A 21,497-nucleotide genomic window follows, 5' to 3' on the forward strand; every position below is an offset into this window, starting at 1 on the left:
TGAAAAATTCATATATTTTGTACACAGTTGTCCATCTGCTTGCATTAAAATCACATTAAGAAGAAATACCAGGTACCATTTTTTCAGTTTAAGGCCGTCATTCCTCCTCCACAGATGTGCATATTTTCCCATGAAGTGAACACTACCAACAAAAAGATGGGTGAACCAAATACAATCTGAGAAGGCTCATGTGTTCAGTCTGCAGACATACTGTCAGATTTTTAGCAGACATAATGAGCTTGTGTTATTTATGGTAACCTGATTAAAAATCCAGCAGCTTTCCCGGCATGACAAACTGTTCCTGAAAACAGCACCGCTTGAATGATAACCCCATTTCTTGGAGAATCTAAAACTTTTTCAAAATGTCACAAACAATCTGCTATGGATAGTATAATAGCATGTATTAATTTTTGTTGTTTTTTAAAAAAGAAAAATTGCAATGCTATACTATAAATTGTAATTAAATTGTTGAGATAGCTTTGTGTGTGTGTGTGTGTGTGTGCGCGCACGCACACACCTTCAAGTCACCTGTTGATTTATAGTGACTCTGTGAATTTCATAGACTTTTCTTGGGCAAGGAATACTCAGAGTTGGTTTTCCCAGTTCCATCCTCTGAAATATGGCCTATGGTACTTCATATTCATTAGCAGTCCCCCATCCAAGTACTACCCAAATCCAAGATCCAGTTTCGAAAGCTAGAGAAAGAAAATCAATTCATTTGAAATGGACAACAATTTGAAAAGCACAATGCAACTGCATCATTTCACTTAGGTTCTTTCAAATGAGTAGACTTTCTTTCTTCTGGCTTTCTAGCTGATAGAACAGGAGAATCAGGGAGCAAAGATTATACAGAGAGATTATACAGAGTTATATAGATACCATTGTGTGATGCGACCTCTTTTCTATGCCTTAAGGTTGCCTTTTACTTCTCACTTATAGAAGGTCCCTCGTGAATGACACCTGTCCAGTGTTCATTCTTAATATACTTTCCCAAAATGCATAAGGACTAGGGTGCCCAGTGCCTTCCTCTTATAAGTTTAATGTCTTAGGTAGCATGCTTGTAGGTAGCATGCTTGCCTATAAGGTCTAGAATTCACTCATTGTGTCATAACAAATAAACATTAACTTCACTGAATAACATTTAGCAAGAATGTAGCTTAGGTGGAATAGTTCAAATGTGGTATGGTTACATTAATATAACAGTTGCAGGCATTTCACAGTTTCCTCTTTACAGTCTCCAATACACTTTCTCTCCCAGTCACTATCCTTCTCTGACTGTATTGAGATACTTTGTTTCTCTACTGTCTTGTCAGAATACCTTTCTGACTTTCTCTAGGCCCAGTCAGATTCGATATCTGACCCTCTCCCTAGAACTCTCACTCAAGAACCTCTCCTGAACTCAAACCTTCCCTCAACTCAAGCGCAGTACATACCACCCTGAAACTGCGGGCTGGAGGCGTCTGGTTTTCCTCCGGAGAGACGCCACAGCAGCCAAACTACATGGTGTCCCTCCGCCCCAAAAAGAATCCAGAAAAAATGGGTTCTTTTTAAGGCACCTGGCGCACATCAGAAACGCGCCATTGGCGCACCAGTGACGTAAGCAATGTGCAGTGACATCTGTATGGTGCACGTTGCTTATGTCCTCATGGCGGCGCCCATGTGGATGGGATGCTGGCATAATGCCGCCACTGTTACACCCTAGGGTTCAGGAGTGTGTGGTTACTGCGCGCTCCTGAACCCTAGTATCAGTGGTGGCACGCCGCTTTTGGCCCTTCTGTCCCAGGCCTCAATTCCCTTTAACTTCTTTCAACTCCTTTCAACTCTCTTAAACTTGAATCTCCCATCAGCTGAACTCACAGTCACTCACTCCTGCTTTTTATATTCACTCCTTCCCCTGACGCCCCTCCATCACAGTCAGCCTGAACCATGATTGGCTGCCAGGAAAAAGTGTGCCCAGTGACACCATCACATATGGACTGCTAAACAAAAAACACAAATAAATGCATCCAGAAGTAAATTACGCCTAAACCCAAGCTAGAAGCCAAGATAGCTAAACTGAGGTTGTACTTAGGAAACAGCATGAGCTAAAATGACTCACTGTAAACAATGATAATGCTCAGAATAAAGGAAGACAGTCAGAAAACCACACTACAAGTGGCTAGACTCAGTCATGGTCCTGAGTTTGCAAGACATGAGCAGAGGAGTTGATAATAATAATAAATAATAAAAGCTTTATTTCTAGCCCGCCTTTCCAGAGATCAAGGTGGGTTACAATGGTGGATTTTGCAATCCAACAACATACAAATTACAATAAAAACATTATCAAAAATTTACAATTACATTATATAATTGATGGCTGGGGCTTTTGGAGGTCTCTCATTCATAGTGTTGTCATATGCCAAAGTCAACTTGATGGCAAACAACAACAACAACCAAACAAATGCAATGTTGCATTGATGTCACTCCACTACTGCAATGGACCTTCCTTTCCCTACCCATTGTAGCTTCCCACACCACCGAAGAAGTGGCTCTGGGAGGCTTCTTGGCCTTCCAGAATGAATCTTAGAGGCAAGGGCAGCAATGAGTTGCTGACTGAGGTTCAAAACACACTGCAGAAATAATCCAATTTGTGATAGCTTTAATTGCCCTGGCTCAATGCTAGAGATTCTTGGAAACTATAGTTTATTTTGGCACCAGAACTCCCTGACAGAGAAAGCTAGATGTCTCACAAAACTACAGTTCTCAGAATTTCCTAGCACTGAGCCAAGGCTGTTAAATCCAGCCTCAAACTGGATTGTTTCTGCAGTGTGTTTTGGACCCAATTCTCCTGTTCTACCAGACCGCACTGATCGCTATCTATTAGCTGTGTTGTAACCTCTGCTGACATAACAATATGATCATTTCAGAGCATGTTCATGGCCTTCTGGTAGTAGAAGCCAGTATTGGGAAAATATAGTGGTGGTCTATCTTTGTAACCTTCCCACTCCTTCACTGTAGGCCATATTCCTGGATTTTTGGATAAAAGTGACTCCCAGAAGGGCCAGACATTTTCTTTCATTTTTCACTTCTGGGTTTGGGCTTGAAAATGCTGTACTGAAACTACTTGCTCCTCACAGTATTTTGGTTCATTGCTGACTCTTTAGTTCTAGTTTTGATTGGGGTGTTTCTGAGAGCTACTAAAAAGGATTGGGAGGCACATGGAGCCTGCAGCCACACTCTCCCCACATTTCTGTTTATTCACTTAGGATCTTGTATTTTTGTACTCTTGGTTCCTCACCTTAATCTTCATTTCACTAGGATTAGAAGAAAAACAAGTGAAATCTCCAATAAAATATAGTGTATCCTCACCCTCTAACCAATATTCAGTGTCCTAACAAGCCACCTATACCTTCCTTTGGCATACCATACTCAAGTATATAAGTGGATTCAATTTTAGAGAATTATTTTCTTTCAGTTCAGATGTCTGGTGACATTTTACCTTCTTTCATATTGTGTTGCTTGCTTTAGTTACTGAGTCATCTGGATGTGTTTGCTCAGCAAGCATATTTCTCACAGCATTTTTCCTCTTTTTGACACAATGTAATCTATCAGCCTGTTGCTTTGCTAGAATGAGAACTTCTTCCACTCAATTTATGTTAACCAAAAAGCTGTTAAAATCATATAGACCAGAATCTGGTGACTGTGTATGTAGTCAGTGACACATGAGACAATGTATCCCTAAATGTATATTAGTGCTAAAACCAGATCCTTGCAATATGGCTTGGATTGTGATAATCTTTTGGGATTGAAGATGGCCTAATATTTTTTTTAATATTCCATTTCATAATTAAACTGCCACTTAGATCAAAAACAAGATTTGAATTCTTTATTCCATCCTATGACCTGTATTATTTTTAAGGGCAGGTTCCATTTGGACTCTGAATTTGTTACAACTCAGTGTTTGTTTCATTGTGTTTTGCAAATACACCATCACAAAAATATTTATTTTAATAATATACTTTGAAATCATTAAGTTAGATATTTTTTATTTGTCTTGAAATACTTGGGCGGGGGAATTTTCACTCCACTTTGTAGGCTGTGTGCCTTAGTAAGTGCCTTAGTCTCTGTAAACGTATGGTTCATAAGATTAAAACATATTTATATCATACTAAAAGATGCCACACTGAGTATGCCACAAAGGAGAAGACAATAGATAGCATAATACATAAGGGAAACTTAAACTTGAAATTTCTTAGCTTTCTTTTTGTAGCTCCATGACAACATCCTATTTGGATTCTTCTTGAATGTCAAAGGACAATGCAATTGCATTATTTCACTTAAGAACCTTTCAGTAAAACATCAAATGGTCTACCTGGGACTCATGTAAAATACACAATGCTGACAAATATGCTTCCTGTTGGAAAAACAATACAAGCTATACTAGGAATCCAGAGAACTTTCCATTTGTAACATAACAGAGTCAAGGTTTACATTGTTGTCTCAATTTGAAAAGATTGGTGGGTTACAGACCACCACGAAAGTACGTATTCAATACGTACTAGGGTTAGGAAGGGGCGGTGCTTCCACAACCCCCAACCCTAGTACGAACTGAGTCTGTACAAAATGGCGGCAGCCGTTCCACATGGCCGCTACCATGATGGCGTGACAAACGCGCCGCCTCCAAATGAGGCGGTGCGGACGTGACGCCATCGCTCCGCGCAAGGGCGCTTCATGCACCCTTTGCGCGGAGCAGGAAGGAGCTCCGTTTCGTAGCTCCTTCCTGGTTTGCGTCACTGGGCGCAGCCTTCAGATGGCTGCGCCCAGCAACGCAAGGGAGAAAGGGGCCAAGCGGCCCCTTTCTCCTCCTCCCCGCCGCCGCGGGGTGTCCTTGGGGCTTGAAGCCCCAAGGACACCCCTTTCCAGGCTGTGGGGAAGCGGCCTTTTGCCGCTTCCCCGCAGCCTGCAAAGTGGCGGATCGGGGCCTCGGAGGCTGCCAGTCTGGCAGCTGAGGCCCCGATACACCGGGGAAAGGCACGCCTACAGGCTGCCCCAAAGGTCTGTAACACACCATTGAAAAGCAGGCTGTTTGAAAATAGTGAGGAGAAGGGGGAAGGGAGGAGAGGAGGAGACTGACACCATCTGACTGCCCAATCTCAGAACTGTTGTGGGAGGAACTTATCACACCAGAGGACTAATGGCATAGCAATGCAATTGTAGCTTATTGATAGGTTTTGCCTATTATTGAATAAGTCTGCTCTAATGACACTTCAGGGGCACAATAGCGATAGCTAGGAGGCAGCATTGTTCAATAGTATTGTTAAACGGGCTATTTTCCCATTTTCATTGTGATTTAAAAGGCATGTGTGATAAAAACCAAGTGTGTGAATTGCTGGTAATTATACAACAAATCCCTTGTATAATAGGAAACTGTTAAAGTTGTCTGTCTTAGGGTAAAGGTATACAATAATGTTTACACATGCATATATAGAAAATTATCTGAATATGGGTCCTGTTGGGATTTGTTGGAAACAAACTTAAAATCAGAGGGAAAAAAACAGAAATTACAAATATTTCCAGTTTGTTTTTTTTTTTTTTTGATAAGCTTGTCAAGGGCACTATGGACATGAACTCTACCCTTGCCTTCTCTGCTCCTGAGCTTTCTGTATTGATGGGGAAGATCTGGGGGGAAAAGAAGACGCTATAATCATTTTTTTAACTTAGTTATACAGCTGCATGAGATCAGAAACCTTGGTAAGGCAGGGTGCTCAAATGTGTGGAGTTTTGTAACCATCTTCCCTTGAATGTAGTTACAGCAGCTTTGTACGTTTATGCCATCAGCACTAGAGAGACTGAGACTGAAGGGGTGGGCCTGGAGTGTCCACCCACAGCTTTCTTTTCATTTATGGTTTTCAATCATTGGTTCTTTGAATGTTTTGAACTTCAGTTTCCTGATTGTTGTCCATGCTTCTTGCGGCTTCTGGAAGCTGATGTTGAAGACTGAGAACCATTACCTACTTACTGTCTGTACCAGGCCTATTTGACAAAAGCTTATGCCATGATAAATGTATTAGTCTTTAAGGTACCATAAAGGCATTTGTTTTTACAGCAAGAGATCACACCATTGCCATTCTTAAATATGTTTAAGGCACTTTTTCAATGGATAGGATATTCATATTCAGAACAGGCACAGACATTGCAGAACACATTAAAAAATTAGTTCAGAATATAAGATATGAAAGCTGTCTCATACAGCAGTGCTCAACTGCTCAACACAATGCAAGACAAAGCATGAATAGAACAGAATTTGGACTTGGGAAATTATGAAGCAGTTACAGATAAGGGATAGGAAGAGCTCCATTTGGAAAATTTAGTGGCAAAGCAAAATGCACTTTCTGGGCAAACACTATCAAACTCAGTCCTAGTATCTCCAGGTGGTTGAGTTAGACACTTCTGGAGAGCAGTCTTTGTAGATAATACTCATATGAACCAGTAGTATGACTAAGTATAAAGTAGCATCATATGTTAATACATCAGCAAATCAGATACAAGAGAGGTGGGGATTAATAACAACAGCCAGGAATATAAAGTCCAAAACACAAGATTATTAACACATGTGCAGGATGTCTTCTTGCCTTTACTTTTCATAGTTTCTAGGCATTCCCAGGTAGGAATATGTCTATGCTTGGTAACTGTGAAAATCTTGGGGAGATGGACCAAAACAAGGTTGTCCTACCAAGCAGGTGTGAGGGAAAGATAAACTCACTCTATAATGTGCATGTAGAAATTATGTGTTCATCCATATAAGGAAGATTATGTCCACTTTTATGTATAACAATATAGACATAAGAGCATAATTATGTATCATTTCTTTTCAATATCTGCCACTGCTGATGGTTTAACAGTCTGAAAGGGTGCACAATCATTGGCCATCACCTCTCCAGACTAGTACTTCACTCAGTGATTCTCAAAGCAGAGAGAGAGAGGAAAATTCTGTGTTCTGTGTTGTTTTGTGTGTGTTTAAAAAACAAAAAAATAAAACCCAAGCTTAATTTAGCGCTGTTGCAGTTTTTTCACCCCTGCTGTTGAATGTTAATGCTCAACAAGCAGGAAAAAATAACCATAGAAATATGAGATTCATGGTACATTTCCAAACTGCTCCATGGGGCGTAAATGCACAGATTCCATTAGGCTGGCTTGAAATCATGGTGTGTAACCACCCACACATTCTCCAGTTTTGTGCAAGCGAACTCAAGTCTGAGCTGACCAGCATGACAGAAAAATTCCATTTTGCTGGGTGACATGACAAATTATGAAATTTAAAAGCTGTAGACAAGGACCAGTCTTGGTGTAATGTAGGAAAAGCACACACTCTACTAAGGCAATGTGGGGGAGCTCCATTTTTAGTGCTTTATATATTTTACCACCTTTTTCCTTCCAGCCATTTATCAATTTGCTAAGTGGAGGGCAGGGGAATGCATCACAGTTTCTGCTTCAGAAGCTTCTGTCCATGAAGCAGTGACTGCAATGATAGTGGCTGCTGCTGTGCATCTCTCCCCTCACCAGGCCCACACACATACACACAAACACTGAAGCTGAAGGAACAAGGCCAGTAGCAAACATCAAAGAAAAGGAGATAATAGAAGCAAGGCACATTTTGTCTTCATTTCATGTAAAAGAGAAGAGATAACTTTTTATAGAGGCGACTTAAAAACAAGCACATGACACTGGTGTTTTTACAATTGGAACTAAGAGTGGAACACGGTGCTATTATTTGCTCATTTAAAGCTTCAGAGACAGCCGCAACATCACTTTAAAGGTCACTGCTCTAAGAATGTATCAGTGATGCTCATTTCAGAGTGGATTTGCTTTGTACTAGAGAGAGGTTTCATTTAATTTCATTGGTTAAAGCACCAAATCGGCCATTCGTGTGAGAGGGAATTGTCATGCTTTAGCCTCCCATTTAAATGTTTTTCAGCATAGCTCAAATAACAAATGCCAAAGTAACGTACCCAAAGACACACTGAGTTGACAGTGTAATGCGCTAAAAAGGTAGCATGTTCAAAAATTTCCAATAGCACACTATGCTGCAGCAAAATGAAAACAACATTTAAATGCTTGATTCCAGTTCCATTTTGGAAAGTAAGCCTAAGGAAAAACTGGCACCAGCATTTTTCTGTGAGTCAGCAAAGGATGCGGCAGCCCCATGACTGGAAATACAGCAGTTCATTATCATATTCTCTCTCCCCCATCCTTGCTTCTGGATGAAAAATCATCATGACCCTGATTTCTCCTAGTTTCCAAGTTTGTGCTACTCTGTTTCTGTCACACATTCAATTTAACATTCAGTATTTAATGTCTGGTATAAAACATTCAGTATAACATTCAGTATAAAACCCAAGAGTGCTTGTTCTCTCATTTTAGCACAGGCCAAACATTAACTGATTTTGCATTAAAGGCCACTTGTTGCCTAGAAGAAAATTTCCAAAGCTTGGCTATTTTAATGGCCACCAGGTTTTATGAGTTCACTGGAGTGGTAGAATCATCTGGAGAGGCCCTCATTGCTGTCCCATCACCTTCTCAGGCTCATTTGGTCAGAACTAGGGAGAAAGTCTTCTAGGTGAAAGCTTCCAGACTTTATTATGCCATCAGGTTTTTAGAAACTGAGTGGGATGGGCTTTTAATCCTGTGTGGTCCTGTTTTTAAGGTTTGTAGTCTTGTGATGAAATTTACTGTTTTTAATGTTTAATGATTTAACTTTATAATTTTTTACATATTTATACTTTTATTGAAGCTTTTCTACTGAAGCTTTTGGGAGAAAGGCAAGATATAACTGAGAATATTTAATAATAATAATAATAATAATAATAATAATAATAATAATAATAATACCAACAACAACAGCCCACCATGTCATACTATAGACAACATAAAAAAATTAAACAAAGCAGAATTCTTTCTTTATGTCTAGGTCAAGGACCAAGAGAAAGGAATGTCAGTGAGGAATGAGAATTATCTCTAATCCTCACTGTACAAAGTTTGACACCAATTCAACTACCATTGTTCATCCTAGGATTTAAATAAGGTAGTCTGCAAGACAGTTATGGACTACTGACATCAAGGCAGGCAGACATGTGATTTAACCTAATCTGAATAGCTGCTCTAAGTAGAAGAATTCAAAGACGTAGCAATATTAGTCTGGGAAATCAGTATGCAGCACCTTTGAGGTTAACTGAAAGACAGAACTTAGTAAGATGTGTTTTTGTAGACTTGAGCCTACTCAGAGTTTATCGCATGGCTTAAATTTACCCCTGACATGTTGAAGTCTCTTATGGGGATAAAGTCAGAAATTATCACATACAAAATGGTGCCGATGCAGCCACCCAGCTGAATGCTGACTAACTTGCAGCTAGAAGCCGCACTCAGCCAGCTGAGCTCCCAACTTTGCAAATCAGCCAGCTGAGCGCAGCTTCTAGCTGGAAGTTAGCTGGTATTCAGCCGAGTGGTGGCATTGGCAGCATTTTGTGTATGATAATACCTGACTTTATCCCAAAAATGGACTTCAATGTGGTAGAGCTAAATTGGGTTTTTTTAAGCCATGCGATAAACTCTTTCCTCAGATGCATGTGGTGGAAAGCTCATGCTAACAACTTCTATCTTTCAGTTAGTCTGAGGATCTGCAATATCCCTTTGGCCTAACAAAATTAGTGATATCTAGTTGTCAGAGCTATTAGATGTTTCCTTATAAGCATCAACAGATATAAAGCAATGCTTCTGTCCAGCTTGTTTAAAACTACTGTAGCCTTTTCTCTTTCCAATAGTGCAATTAAGCAATTCTATTGAAAACAAGTAGAACACTTTTAGATCTACCTGAAAAGAAATCAAGTGGTACTCTGCATCAGAAATTTTTCATTCGTCCTCAAAGCTAGGTGATGAGTCCCTGTAAACTCACACCATACAAATAACTCAACATGTGCAAACAGAGGTCTGCATTTTGTTTTATTCCACCTCCTCTGTAAGGAAGGCAGCATAATTTACCAGTAAACCTAGATTCTTAAAGACAAGACATTTTCCATTGAAAATGTAAGTGTGCCATGCCTTTAGCTTGCCGCTGGTATAATAAAATGTAAATCATCTGCAGAAAGAACACAAGTCTCAGTGTACCTGTTGCCTGGTATGTATGGCACTTTAAACAACCTGATCACTATCAGCCAGACCAATAAAATTTGGAGAATTAGAGGGCAAACTAGCTGAAAGGTAATTGCACTCGAATATGCACAGAAGGACCCTGCTATTTATTGGCACAGTCAAATGGAGACATGTGAATGCAAAGCAGTATCAAAAAGGAATCGTCACAGTAGCTGTGGCCGTTTCCATGTGCCACATGGGATGGCAAGAATAATCAACAGATGGCTTGCCACAAAAACAGAGTATTTCTCCAATGAAAAACCACCATGCAAGCCCATTCTCCCCACAAATGGGGGCAAGCACTCACAAATGATGTCCTAGAAGCCAGTTGGCATTCAGTGTTTGGATGTAAATGTCACCAGGAACTTTAGTTGGGAGGGGGGGAAACCAGATTGCATCTGGGGTGTATTTGGCAAGAGGGGAAAGTGGTTGAGAAGACCTTACAGAGGGCTTAACGAACAATAAAACACAATGAGTGTTGGGGAGTAAATGAAGATATTGCTTGTTAAAAGTATATACATAATTAAGGATTCACAAAACTGAAGAATCTACAGTGTATCAATAGGGATGACAATTAGATTGAAATGCTCAGAAACTATAAACATAAGATCATCCATGTAGAGTTCAGACATTTGGTAATTCCAAAACAACAAATTTAAAGGAGTACCAATATCATTCTATAAGAAAGAAGAACAGTGATTCTTAGGGCCCAAAGAGGCAGGCCAAAATAAAGCTGCTTCGGGTCACTTTGGAGGTACGTTGATTAAATGATGCATGTGTCCTAAGAGGCTGGAAGCTGTGCCAAAGTCATGCTCCAGTCCTGAAGACTGGAAAGCAGCTTTGGCACAGCTTCTGGCCTCTTAAGATGCATGTGTCATTTAAACAGCATACGTCCAAAGTGACCTGAAGCAGTTTTATTTTGGCCTGTTTGTTCAGGCCCTAAGGTGGGATACATACCGCCATTTAGTACGTATAGGATACGTACTAGGGTTAGGAAGGGGCGGTGCTTCCGCACCCCTCTAACCCTAGTACGTATCCTATACGTACAAGATGGCGGCGCCCCTTCCACATGGGCGCCGCCATCTTTACGTATCGGACGCTGAGCGTCCGTACGTGTCGCAGCCTTTATGACGTAGCGAGTGCGCCCCTGGCGCCTCGCTACATCACAAACGCAACTGAAAAAGAAGCTCCATTTTGGAGCTTCTTTTTCGGTCCGCGCGGGAGCCGCGCCGTCTGAAGGCTCCGGCTCCCCCACGGATCTACCGGCGGCGGCGGGAGACCGCCGCAAAGCAGCAGTTTGTACCCCGCCTTAGTTTCACTCAAAAGTCAATCTGAGGGCAAAATCCCTGTAGTTAATTCTCTGAAAGGCCAATAACAAATGAAAGTTCTGTTATATCCCAAAACTTCCAGGTGCCTCTATTCAATGCAGGGCACAATGTCTTTGATGAAGTCATGAGAAAAGAAATTGTATTAGCAAAATCTCAGTTTTTGTAGTCTCAGAAGGTTATTAATCAAATGAAAGAGCAATGCATCATAACATCTAAAGATATCTTGCTACAATTACAATCCAGTTCATTCCATGCTCCAGAACTAAAATTCCAAGCAAGCTTAGAACTGGCCTTTTACAGGTCCTGGTTAAGTGGGTCTCTTTTATTTTATTGTTATATTTATGTCATTGTTTTTGGGACTGTTGTGTCTGTGTATAAATAAACCACTGAGCCTTTGGAGGGGCTTAACGCTAGAAAACCAGCACTATAGATCCAAGCAATTTTCCAGGTCATTTAACCAACAGTACTGACCTTGGTATTAATCATGTGGAAAAAGTACTGAGTTGTGGGAAAGACTGTGGCAATATTTAGGCAATAATAAGCTTCCTAGTTTAAATGTATAGAAAGATTCTCTTAAGCATTCTGAAAGTACTAAGTAGAAACTATAGAGCCCTGGTGATAGATGTAGAGAAATGCAGAGTTGCAAAGAGTCTTACAGGAACAAGGTAGTTTTATATACCATATATTCTTGACTGTAAGTTGACCTCATGTGTAAGTTGAGGGCAGGTTTTGGGGCCAAAATTATGGCATTTGATATGACCTGTGGATAAGTCTATAGTAAAATGTAGGGGCCCATAACAAAGGATATAAAGTATAAAGTAAAGGTAAATTATGTCAAAGAACTTACAAAATTCCAGCAAGCATAACTGTTTGTGCTCACACTAATGGCTGGAGTGATGAGAGAATTGGGGGGCGAGCAGTACTTCTGGGACGGATTACACTCTTGCCTTTCACCAGCGGATGGTTCATTTTTTAATAAGCGTTTAAGTACAGTACTTATATTAACCCATGGATAAGTCAACTCAGGGTTTTGGGGACAATTTTTTTTACTAACATTTCTAGACCTATACATGAGTATATGTAGTAGATCTGTCTATGGCAATTTCTCACTGTTCTATACTAACAAGTGTTGGCAACTGGGTTCAAAATTGTGTTACACCTCTTCAGGTCTTGATCTCTTTTTATCTTTATTGTTAGCTGCCCTTGAATCAACCTTGACTCATGGTGATCCTATGGATGAGACATCTCCAAGCCCACCCCCCCCTCCTCTACTGCTCTGCTCAGGTCTTGCAGGCTCAAGCCCATGTCATCCCTAATTAAGTCCTTCCATTTCACATGTGTCTTCCTGTCTTTCTACTGCCTTCTACCTTTCCTAGCATTATTGTTTCTTCTAATGAGCCATACCTCAGTAATGTACAATGAATGCAACCTGGTGCCACAATAATGGACAGAGAATGCATATTAAATAAAATCAGAATGAGAAATATTCTCAATATCATTTTTCTTACTCCCATTACATTCACTACAAACTAGTGTAGCATGGTATTTAGAGACTTCTATCAGGTGAAATGGACATATTCAAATATGGTGCCTGTTAAATCAGTTCAGATGTTTCTTTGACAGACAATCACAATGGTCAGGTACAATGGAATGGTCCCATAATGCAATTAGATGCTCATTCTGACTGGTTAGGCAGTCATCATGCCCCATAAACTAACTATGTATAGTTGACAGGTATTGGGGTGAATGTTTTAGAAGATGTTGCAAAGGCCATACTCCCTCACAGCAGGGGATATTCTGTGCACTGACATTTAGAGACAAGCCAAAGCTGTCCTTTGTAGTTATGAGTAAGTTGTTTACTAAAAACCATATACCTTTGTTTTCCTGCCAAGCCATCCAAATTTACCGTTGTTATGTTATTTACTAATCCAGCTCTGGATAAAAATAAAGTCAAGAAGACTCAGGGGGTTTTGTGAGCTCTGTTAAAATATGTAACTTTATAAACATTTGTACTGTCTGTGTACGAAAGAGAGAGAGAGAGAGAGAGAGAGAGAGAGAGAGAGAGAGAGAGAGGAGCAGGAAACAATAATTTAAAAGCCAAAAAAACCAACAACAACGTAGAGGTTGGGATTTAATATATCTCAGAGGCATACAGATATGCCAAATTTGGAGAGAGTCCACTTCCTAAGCCGCTAGCCAAAAATGGCCGAAAGAAGCCATTGGCCTCACTTCAGCCAATCTTTGCCACAGAAGGATGAAGGCATCACTAAGAACAAGATGGTAGTTTTTGCAGTTTTTGCACACTGAAAGAAAGCTTTGCTGCTGTCATATTGCCACCTCCTCCTGCTATGGCAAGGAGAGTGCAGAGGTGGAGGGGTGTATGCATGTGTATGGAGACCACCAGCATGGAAGAATGATTCTAATGGTCATTCTCTTCAAAAGAATGGGTCCTCTTGAGGAGGCAGCAGTTGTGGTTGAGCAGGAAAGCTGGGAAGGGTCTTTTTTTTCTTTTGGCCTCGGAGCAGTCAGACCCTAAACTTTGCCACTGCGCTAAAATTGGAACAATTTTAAAAAAAACACCCTTGTGTGTCCTTAAATCAAAAATAATCAGCTTCTTTGGTTGGCAAGATTGTTGGGGAAACATTCCCTAGCATCAATTCTGATGAACCAGAGCACCCACTAAGGAATGAAACTACTGAAATGATATGTGATACATGAAAGATACATGCAAGAAAGAAACAGAGAGATCATCAGAATGGGAAATGAAACACCACTTTTGGAATGCCCATCTCATAACAATTATAACATTATAACAATCAGGGCTGCAGTGGGAGACTTGAAATGGAGGATTACGAGAAACAAGATTATAATCTTAAAGAACTCCCTTAATGCAAAGCAAACTGTAAAAGGGTTTCTTATGGACCTATACCAGTAAGATACATGTGGGGGTGCTCATATTAAGGAGTACTGGTTTGAGTGTTGGAGTATGACGCTGGAGACCAGGGTTCAGCCACTGGGTGACCTTGGGCAAGTTTCTTGTACTCAGCCTCAGGGGAAGGCAATGGCAAACCTCCTCTGAACAAATCTTGCCAAGAAAACCTCATTATAGGTTAGCCTTAGGGTGCTCATAAGACAAAAATGACTTGTAGGCACACAATACACACAAATGCAGAAAGAGAGAGAGAGAGTAGTGAATTTATTTTTATAAACTCACCTTTTGCTCTGGATCTTCACAGAAGACGAGGAGCCCTTTGTTGCAACACCAAGAGGCTGTTTACAATGCATTCCACTGTGCTGCCTGGTGCTGCCATGGTATGTCACAAACTCTGAGATCAGAACAATGTATCCAGCCAAGTGATCGATGCTGGGCACCTCATGCAGAGTGAGCAATGCATCATGGAGGTGGGACGCATGTGTGAATAGGTGCCTTGTGTCACAATGAACATCCAGGTAATGGGGGAATGCTGGGACAGTTCTGAGGCCAGATTACTCTAGGCAGATCCTGGAGCATTGTGGCTCATACAAACCTGGCCAAAGCAGGGAGGTGAGAAAACTGAGGAAAGAGGCATTTCTAAAATGAAAGAGAAAGCCAAGTTGAACTTTTAAAACAAATCAGTCATATACAGTACCAGTTTAAATGAACCTACAGAAATTATTCTTGTACTCCCCTGATGGAGCTGTTATATGAAAGCACTGAGCAGTTCTGTAGGTTCATGGGTCTCTATATAATGTCATGTGCAAAGCTAGTAAAATCTAATTTCATTGTTTTATTGGTACTTGCTGCTAAATGCTAAAGTCAAATGTGTGTATAGAAGGGGGAACGGTTCTTGTAACAACAGTCACACAATTATTTTATACATCATAAAGGATGCCATGTTTACCTCTTCCAACTTTCCTCCCACTTCACCAAAATGGTAGTGGGAGCGTTATCTACACAAAGGCATTTCATTAAAATCTCTGAAAAGGTTTCTAAAAAAGATTTCTGCTTGTCTATCAGAAAGCATATAACTGTGTACATATAATAAACTCTAAGCAGCATAAATCCTGGCTACCAACCTTTATTAGTAGCTACTCCATAGGGCTTCAAATTTCTTTACAACAGGTGTTCATTTAAATTATGCTATAAAAGCATGGGTGAGAGTAAAATTAATGCCAAACTTGGAGCAAACAGTATTTTTAAGAGCATTCTAATAAATCTACATTTTAGAGTACATCTCACAAATTTCAGTGGTGAGATAAGAAAAACTGAATATTCAGATTAGGAAACTGACTCTACTTTTAGGTTGAATCTCCATAGCAGTACTGTATTAAATGTGGATCATAAAGACCAAAGCAACAAGAGAGCCACATTCACTGATGGCCACTGAAGATATCTAGCTGCAGTGCTGAGTTTAGCAAATGAGCCTTCAACTGACCAAAGTCAAAATGCAGAGTGGCCAAAGCCAGCCAAGTTATTTTTGCATATAGGATTTTAAAAAATTGAATATGCACCCTTCTAAATCACAACTAAACCCTTCTGTATCTGTGGCAGTAAAAATATAATAAAATCATAATAATTAACTATTTGTTGTTCTTTCATGATAACAAGGAAACTCAAAATGGAGTGAAAGGTTGAGTGGAGTTCTCATGTGATACACTACCATTTTGTCCATAGTCATGCAGTGTGAACTGAACAGAAGACAGAAAATGATATGGTGAAAATCCCTGGCCAATTCTGGGGAATTAACTAGTGGAAGGGATTGGGTCAGAAAAGAATTTTATAACATTAAAAATAAGTCATATGGTTCATATGTAACATTAACACAAACAGGGTTAAAATGTTTGTCTGTTCATAACAATGTAAATGTTTATTGAGACATCATTTTGAATGGGCTTCATGACATTACATACAACTAAAATTGATGGGCTAAAGGAACCAACATGTTCACTGTATTTTAGGCTGGGATCACTTTTATTGGAAGAAGGTGCAATGTGAAAGAGCTCCATGAAATTTAGTTTTATTTGGCTATGAGTAGCCCAAATATGAGCAGGGACTATCTTGGTGAATATATGCAACTTGAAAGCACTGCTTTCATGCCAAACATATTTAGAGGAGATATCAGCTTTGAGTGTAGATAAAATTGGATACTTTTAGTAATCAAGTTAAAGATGTGATTCTTCTCAATCTTTTCCCTCAATACCATATTCTTTATCGTACTCTCCCTATGAAGATTTTTTTTGCACATTTCTCAACAGCTATTTCATGATTCTGAAGCCTTTGGGGAAAATTTTCTGTGCAAAAATGAGTGTTGCACAAAGGGTTTTTTGTGAGCAAAATATACTGTCTTTTGGCAAAAAAAAGTCATTCTCTATGTTTTAAAAAAGTGTTTTCTATGCAAAAAGAAAAAAAAACACTTTTTAAAAAGCACACATAATTGCTCAAGACAAACAATAACAAGTATTCTTTCCATCCCTGATTCAAGCCAGGAAAGTATGTAGGCAACAGTTTCCTTTCTATGTTTAAGCTATGAATAAGGCTGCTCTGTATCACATGCATGAAGGTATTAAACATTAATAGAACCTAAACAAATAAATAATATCTAAAAGTATTCAGTCCAAAATATGCAGAACATGTTTTTATCTCCAAAAGGGATTTATTTTATTTTATTGCTTATAATAACATAATGGCCCTTTCTTAACAGCTTAGATCTTTTGTACTAGTCTGTAATCTTTTTGTGACAGGGTCTCTCCATTTCTCTATACACCCCCCTTTTAACCAAAGAAAACTAGGACTTGATGAGTTAGGGGAGGCTGTCCAAATATTCAGTTGTTAATTTGCAGCAGGTATCAGTTGTATCAGAAACCCATTAAAACTCACACATACACACATCAGAAAGGCTAAAGAGAAGCAGCAATTCTCAAAGCTTTAAAGAGCTAAAGACTTGCAACTAAAGGCAACGAAAGCAGATATTGTCAGAAATTGAAGAGCCTTCCTTAATTCCTTTCAGTGGCCAATTATCAAGGCCTTCATCTACGATTTGTAAAGTACTCTCCTTCAGGTGGTGAAAGCCACTTCATGACCAAAACACAAAGCCAGACTAGTTTCAAGCCAGACCTCATTACAAATAGCTGGTGTTATAATGTCTCTTGGCTCAGACCATCTTTCTTCCCCCTTGTCCAGAGCAGACCCATTGCAATATTGGCTATCTGCAACACCGGCCAAGCCTATCGTCATGCCATTGATTTGTGGCACAGAGTATCCAGGACCAGATGACTTGTCTTATTTTCTTGGTCACAGTCTGCCTGACACGCCTACTGGCTGTTGACTACAGACTTGTGATTATACCAACAGCTCTAAGTCAAATTGCATATCAGTTGTGATTTCTTTCGTTTTCTTTTTCTTTTAGAAAGAAAGAGGGGGAGTGTTGTAGTCAATTTCTAAAAGAGATATTAACCAAATGGGAATATGAAGAAACACATACAACTGTCAATATTTTATTACATTAAATTTGAGTTCCAGATAATTTGCATCTTAAAAAAAGCAATAGCCTTAACATACAATATAGAGCAAAAAGAGATATATGATGTATATGTGTGTTGGGGAGGAAGGGCAGAATAAAAGGGACAGCTATTTAGTGTCATCAGTCCACTTACAGAAATTTTGCTTCCAGGCTTTTGCACTGGCCTTGAACGTAATTCAAGAGAGCTATTCACATCTGAGATGGCAGATAACCATATTTGAAGAGACCAAGTCCATTGCTAAAATGGTGTATTTAAACACTTCTGAGCAAAATGGTGCTCTGTGGCATTCAGATTCTGTTTCATGTTGTCCCTGCAAGGCTAGAACAGACAGGGAATTTAAGTGACATTTAATTCACACCTTCCAGCCATTTAATCAGACCAAGCAGTCAAACCAAGTTGCTGTCATAAGCAATGGAAGAGGGGAATAAAGGGAACAGTAGCAGCTGGAAAGCCTTTGCCTGAGAAAAGAGGATAGGATTTTACCCAGATGTGGTGTCCTAAAGAGCAGCAGAGGTAACATGAGGAAGAAAAGTTGTTAAGAAAACCTAGTTTGGAAATTATGGGATTGGATTGAGATGAAAAACAGAAGGCGTAATGAGAAGATAATAGCATTTAACAATAGCAATAGCATTTGCATTTCTGTATTGCTTATCAGTGAACTCATCACTCTCTAAGTGGTTTACAACCCATAAGCCAATTGCCTCCAGCAAACTGGGTACTCATTTTACCAACCTATGAAATGATGGAAGTCAACCTTGGAGCTCTGAGATGGAACTCACAACCTTGTGGCTGCAGTTCCAGCATTTAACCACTGTGCCAGCAGGGATCTCTGAAGAGGAGAGACCCTTAATATGTTAAGACAGCCTTTCCTGACCTGATGGCATCATCCTGTTTGGATGGCACATGTCCAAACCCCAGTTCTGGTGCAAGGAGCCCCAACAACATCCAGCACATTCTGCACCAGAACTAGAACATAAGAGCCTTAAAACAGTTTTCAAAGTATTTCTCTACCTGTTTCTTTAATCTTCTGGGAAGATCTGGACATGCTGCTGCAGCTGTCTACACAAACACCCTGCTGGGCTGCCCAAATTGTCTGATGCTGCCACATCTCACTCATTCTGACATCAGAGGTGACTGGCCCATGGTAGTGGTGGTTCAGGGGGATGCTCAGCTAGACAGCTACTAGAGTGCAAAAATGGAGGGTCACTTAATACCTGCAGGCCAAGATATGCCCGGCTGCCCCCAGAATATCATGGCCAGTGCAGACAAGGCCTAGAATTCCAAGGCTGTGCTGGATAGGAATAAGGAAAATTGAAGTGGGTTATGGGGGTTCTGTCATGACATAATTTCTTTCCTGTGGAATAACTGCCCTCCATATATTTTGCTTTGGATACTGTCTACACAGAGAAGATGGTTAGCCATAGCTTCCAGGAATTGGGGCTACACATATATGCAGCTAAACATGTACATGTGATCACCAAAAACATTTTTTGACATTTAAGTGTTTTCCATATAGAAAAACTGCTGGCGTACTATGTAGCCCCAATAAGTAAGAGTTAAAGGAATTTATGCTGCTTCAGTAATAACAAGATAAGTTAGTATGTTCTTTTTACTAACCTGGAGTGAGAGGGGGAAACCATTTCTTCTGGCATGATGGCTGTAGTAAAGAGAAATTATAAAGCACATTGCTCCTGTCCAGCCCATTGTACAATATCTGTCTACTGTAAATAATTGATTTACATTAAGAAATTCAACAATGACTTCTCAGGGTAGGGCAGCATGTATGCACCCTGAGGAAGCAACTCTCATGGAGTTTAGTCACCAGCACTGACATTTCAAAACAGGCATTCTCTCAGTGCCTGGAAAGGGCAGTACTAGTCTAAACTAGACAATAAGGCATCATATTATTTATTTATTTAGCAGATTTATAGCTCTCCCAAAATGGGATTCATAGGCGAGTTACAGACCGCCCAAAATGGGCGGTCTGCTGCCACCGCCGGTTGCTACGTCCGGGAACTGCAGCGGCCAAACCGCGCTGTTCCCAGGCTTAGCCAGAAGGAAGCGCTGAAATGGCGCTTCTTTCTGGGCCCCAGAAGTGGTGCTGCAAGGCGCTAGTCGTGCACTCGCGGCGTTACTTCCGCCGTGCGACGTCCAGATGCTACGCATCTGCAACGTCAAAATGGCAGCCCCCGTATGGACGGGTGCTGCCATTTTGTATGGACTTGTTACCCATGCTGCTCCATATATATTTTGGTATAAATGATAACCCTTAATGACCCCTAGATGAACTCTAACAGCCTGTCCACCATTGCCAGCAAGGCATGAGGACATGTACATACACCCCTGAGGGGCACCCACATCATCATATCTAGAGAGTCGCATAAGAGGATTATCATATGACCAGGAAGAGCAAATGTTTGCCTTGCCTGAGGCTCTTGCCCCCTCCCCAGGTCTGTTGTCCGAGCAGCTTAAGACCACTAAGACAATCAGACAGAGACATCCAGGTGAAAAGCAAGTAATTAAACACCTTTGTTCTCACCATCAAGCACCTTTGCCAGAAGCAAGATTTTGCCTATAAATACTCCCAGATTTGCTTGTTCACTGGACCAGTCTGGATTTCAGGGGGAAGCTCTGTCCCCTTGAACCCTGACCTGGCTCCTGGCTCCTGGCTCCTGGCCAGTCATTCCATGGCTGAGCCTCATGCCATCCTCATCATATTCCATCTGGATTCCTGGAGGGAGTCTACATTCTGGTACGTATCACCCCAGTGATGCCTAAAATCCTATTCCATGCTAACCTATGCTTTTCCTGAGCCTTGAATGTGTGTGTGAGTGTGTGCATTGTGTGTGTTCCCCCTGTTTTCAATAAAGTAGACATTTAGTTATTGCAATCTGTCTCAGCTTCAGTTATTGGGAGGCCCTGGTCTACTCCGTATACATATCGGGAGACGATCTTGGTGGGCTCTTGTAGCCAGCCCCCTCTTGCAATATTTGAGCTAATAACAATAATAATAAAATTCCCCTAAACGGACCCTTGGCTACAGACTTGGTCCGTACTAGGGTTGAGGGGCGTCAGGAAGTGACGCCCCTTCTCAACCCTAACACGCCCCTTCCTAACCCTAGCACACCCCTTCGGCGCATCTGTAATACACCATAATGAAATTATGGTGATTAATATGGATTTATACCACAGAGAAGCATAATGCCCAACAATGTGAGTTGATATTAAAAACCGTTGATATTAAATGTGAAGTCGAAGGCTCTCATGGTTGGCATCCATAGTTTTTTGTGTGTTTTTCAGGCTATGTGGCCATGTTCTAGAAGAGTTTATTCCTTTCGCCAGCATCTGTGGCTGGCATCTTGAGAGAATGTTGGCATAGAAGAGAGCAGGATATATATGTGTGTGTGTGTGTGTGTGTGTGTGTGTGTGTATTGTGTGAACCTGGGTAGGGAGGAAATTTTATATTAATCTGTATATTGTTCTGTTGTTGATGGCAGGGCCTCA

At 40.5% G+C, this 21,497-nt stretch overlaps 1 protein-coding gene across 8 annotated transcripts in view; it reads right to left on the reverse strand.

Moving 5' to 3' along the window:
- The window catches only part of DAB1 (DAB adaptor protein 1), an 831,182-nt gene that overhangs the window by 739,165 nt on the left and 70,520 nt on the right, over positions 1 to 21,497 (reverse strand). Inside the window, exon 1 of one of the 8 annotated variants that reach the window (XM_089515253.1) lies at positions 14,707 to 14,758. The exons of the other annotated variants lie outside the window; for them this stretch is intronic. The gene's annotated coding sequence lies outside the window, so the exon portion shown is untranslated. Of the gene's footprint in view, positions 1 to 14,706; positions 14,759 to 21,497 lie in introns of those variants that run through there. 8 annotated transcript variants of the gene reach the window in all.

The sequence above is a fragment of the Sceloporus occidentalis genome, unplaced genomic scaffold, assembly GCF_023333645.1.
Source record: "Sceloporus occidentalis isolate IW3139 unplaced genomic scaffold, rSceOcc1.0.p SCAF_3, whole genome shotgun sequence".
Lineage (NCBI taxonomy): Eukaryota > Metazoa > Chordata > Lepidosauria > Squamata > Phrynosomatidae > Sceloporus > Sceloporus occidentalis.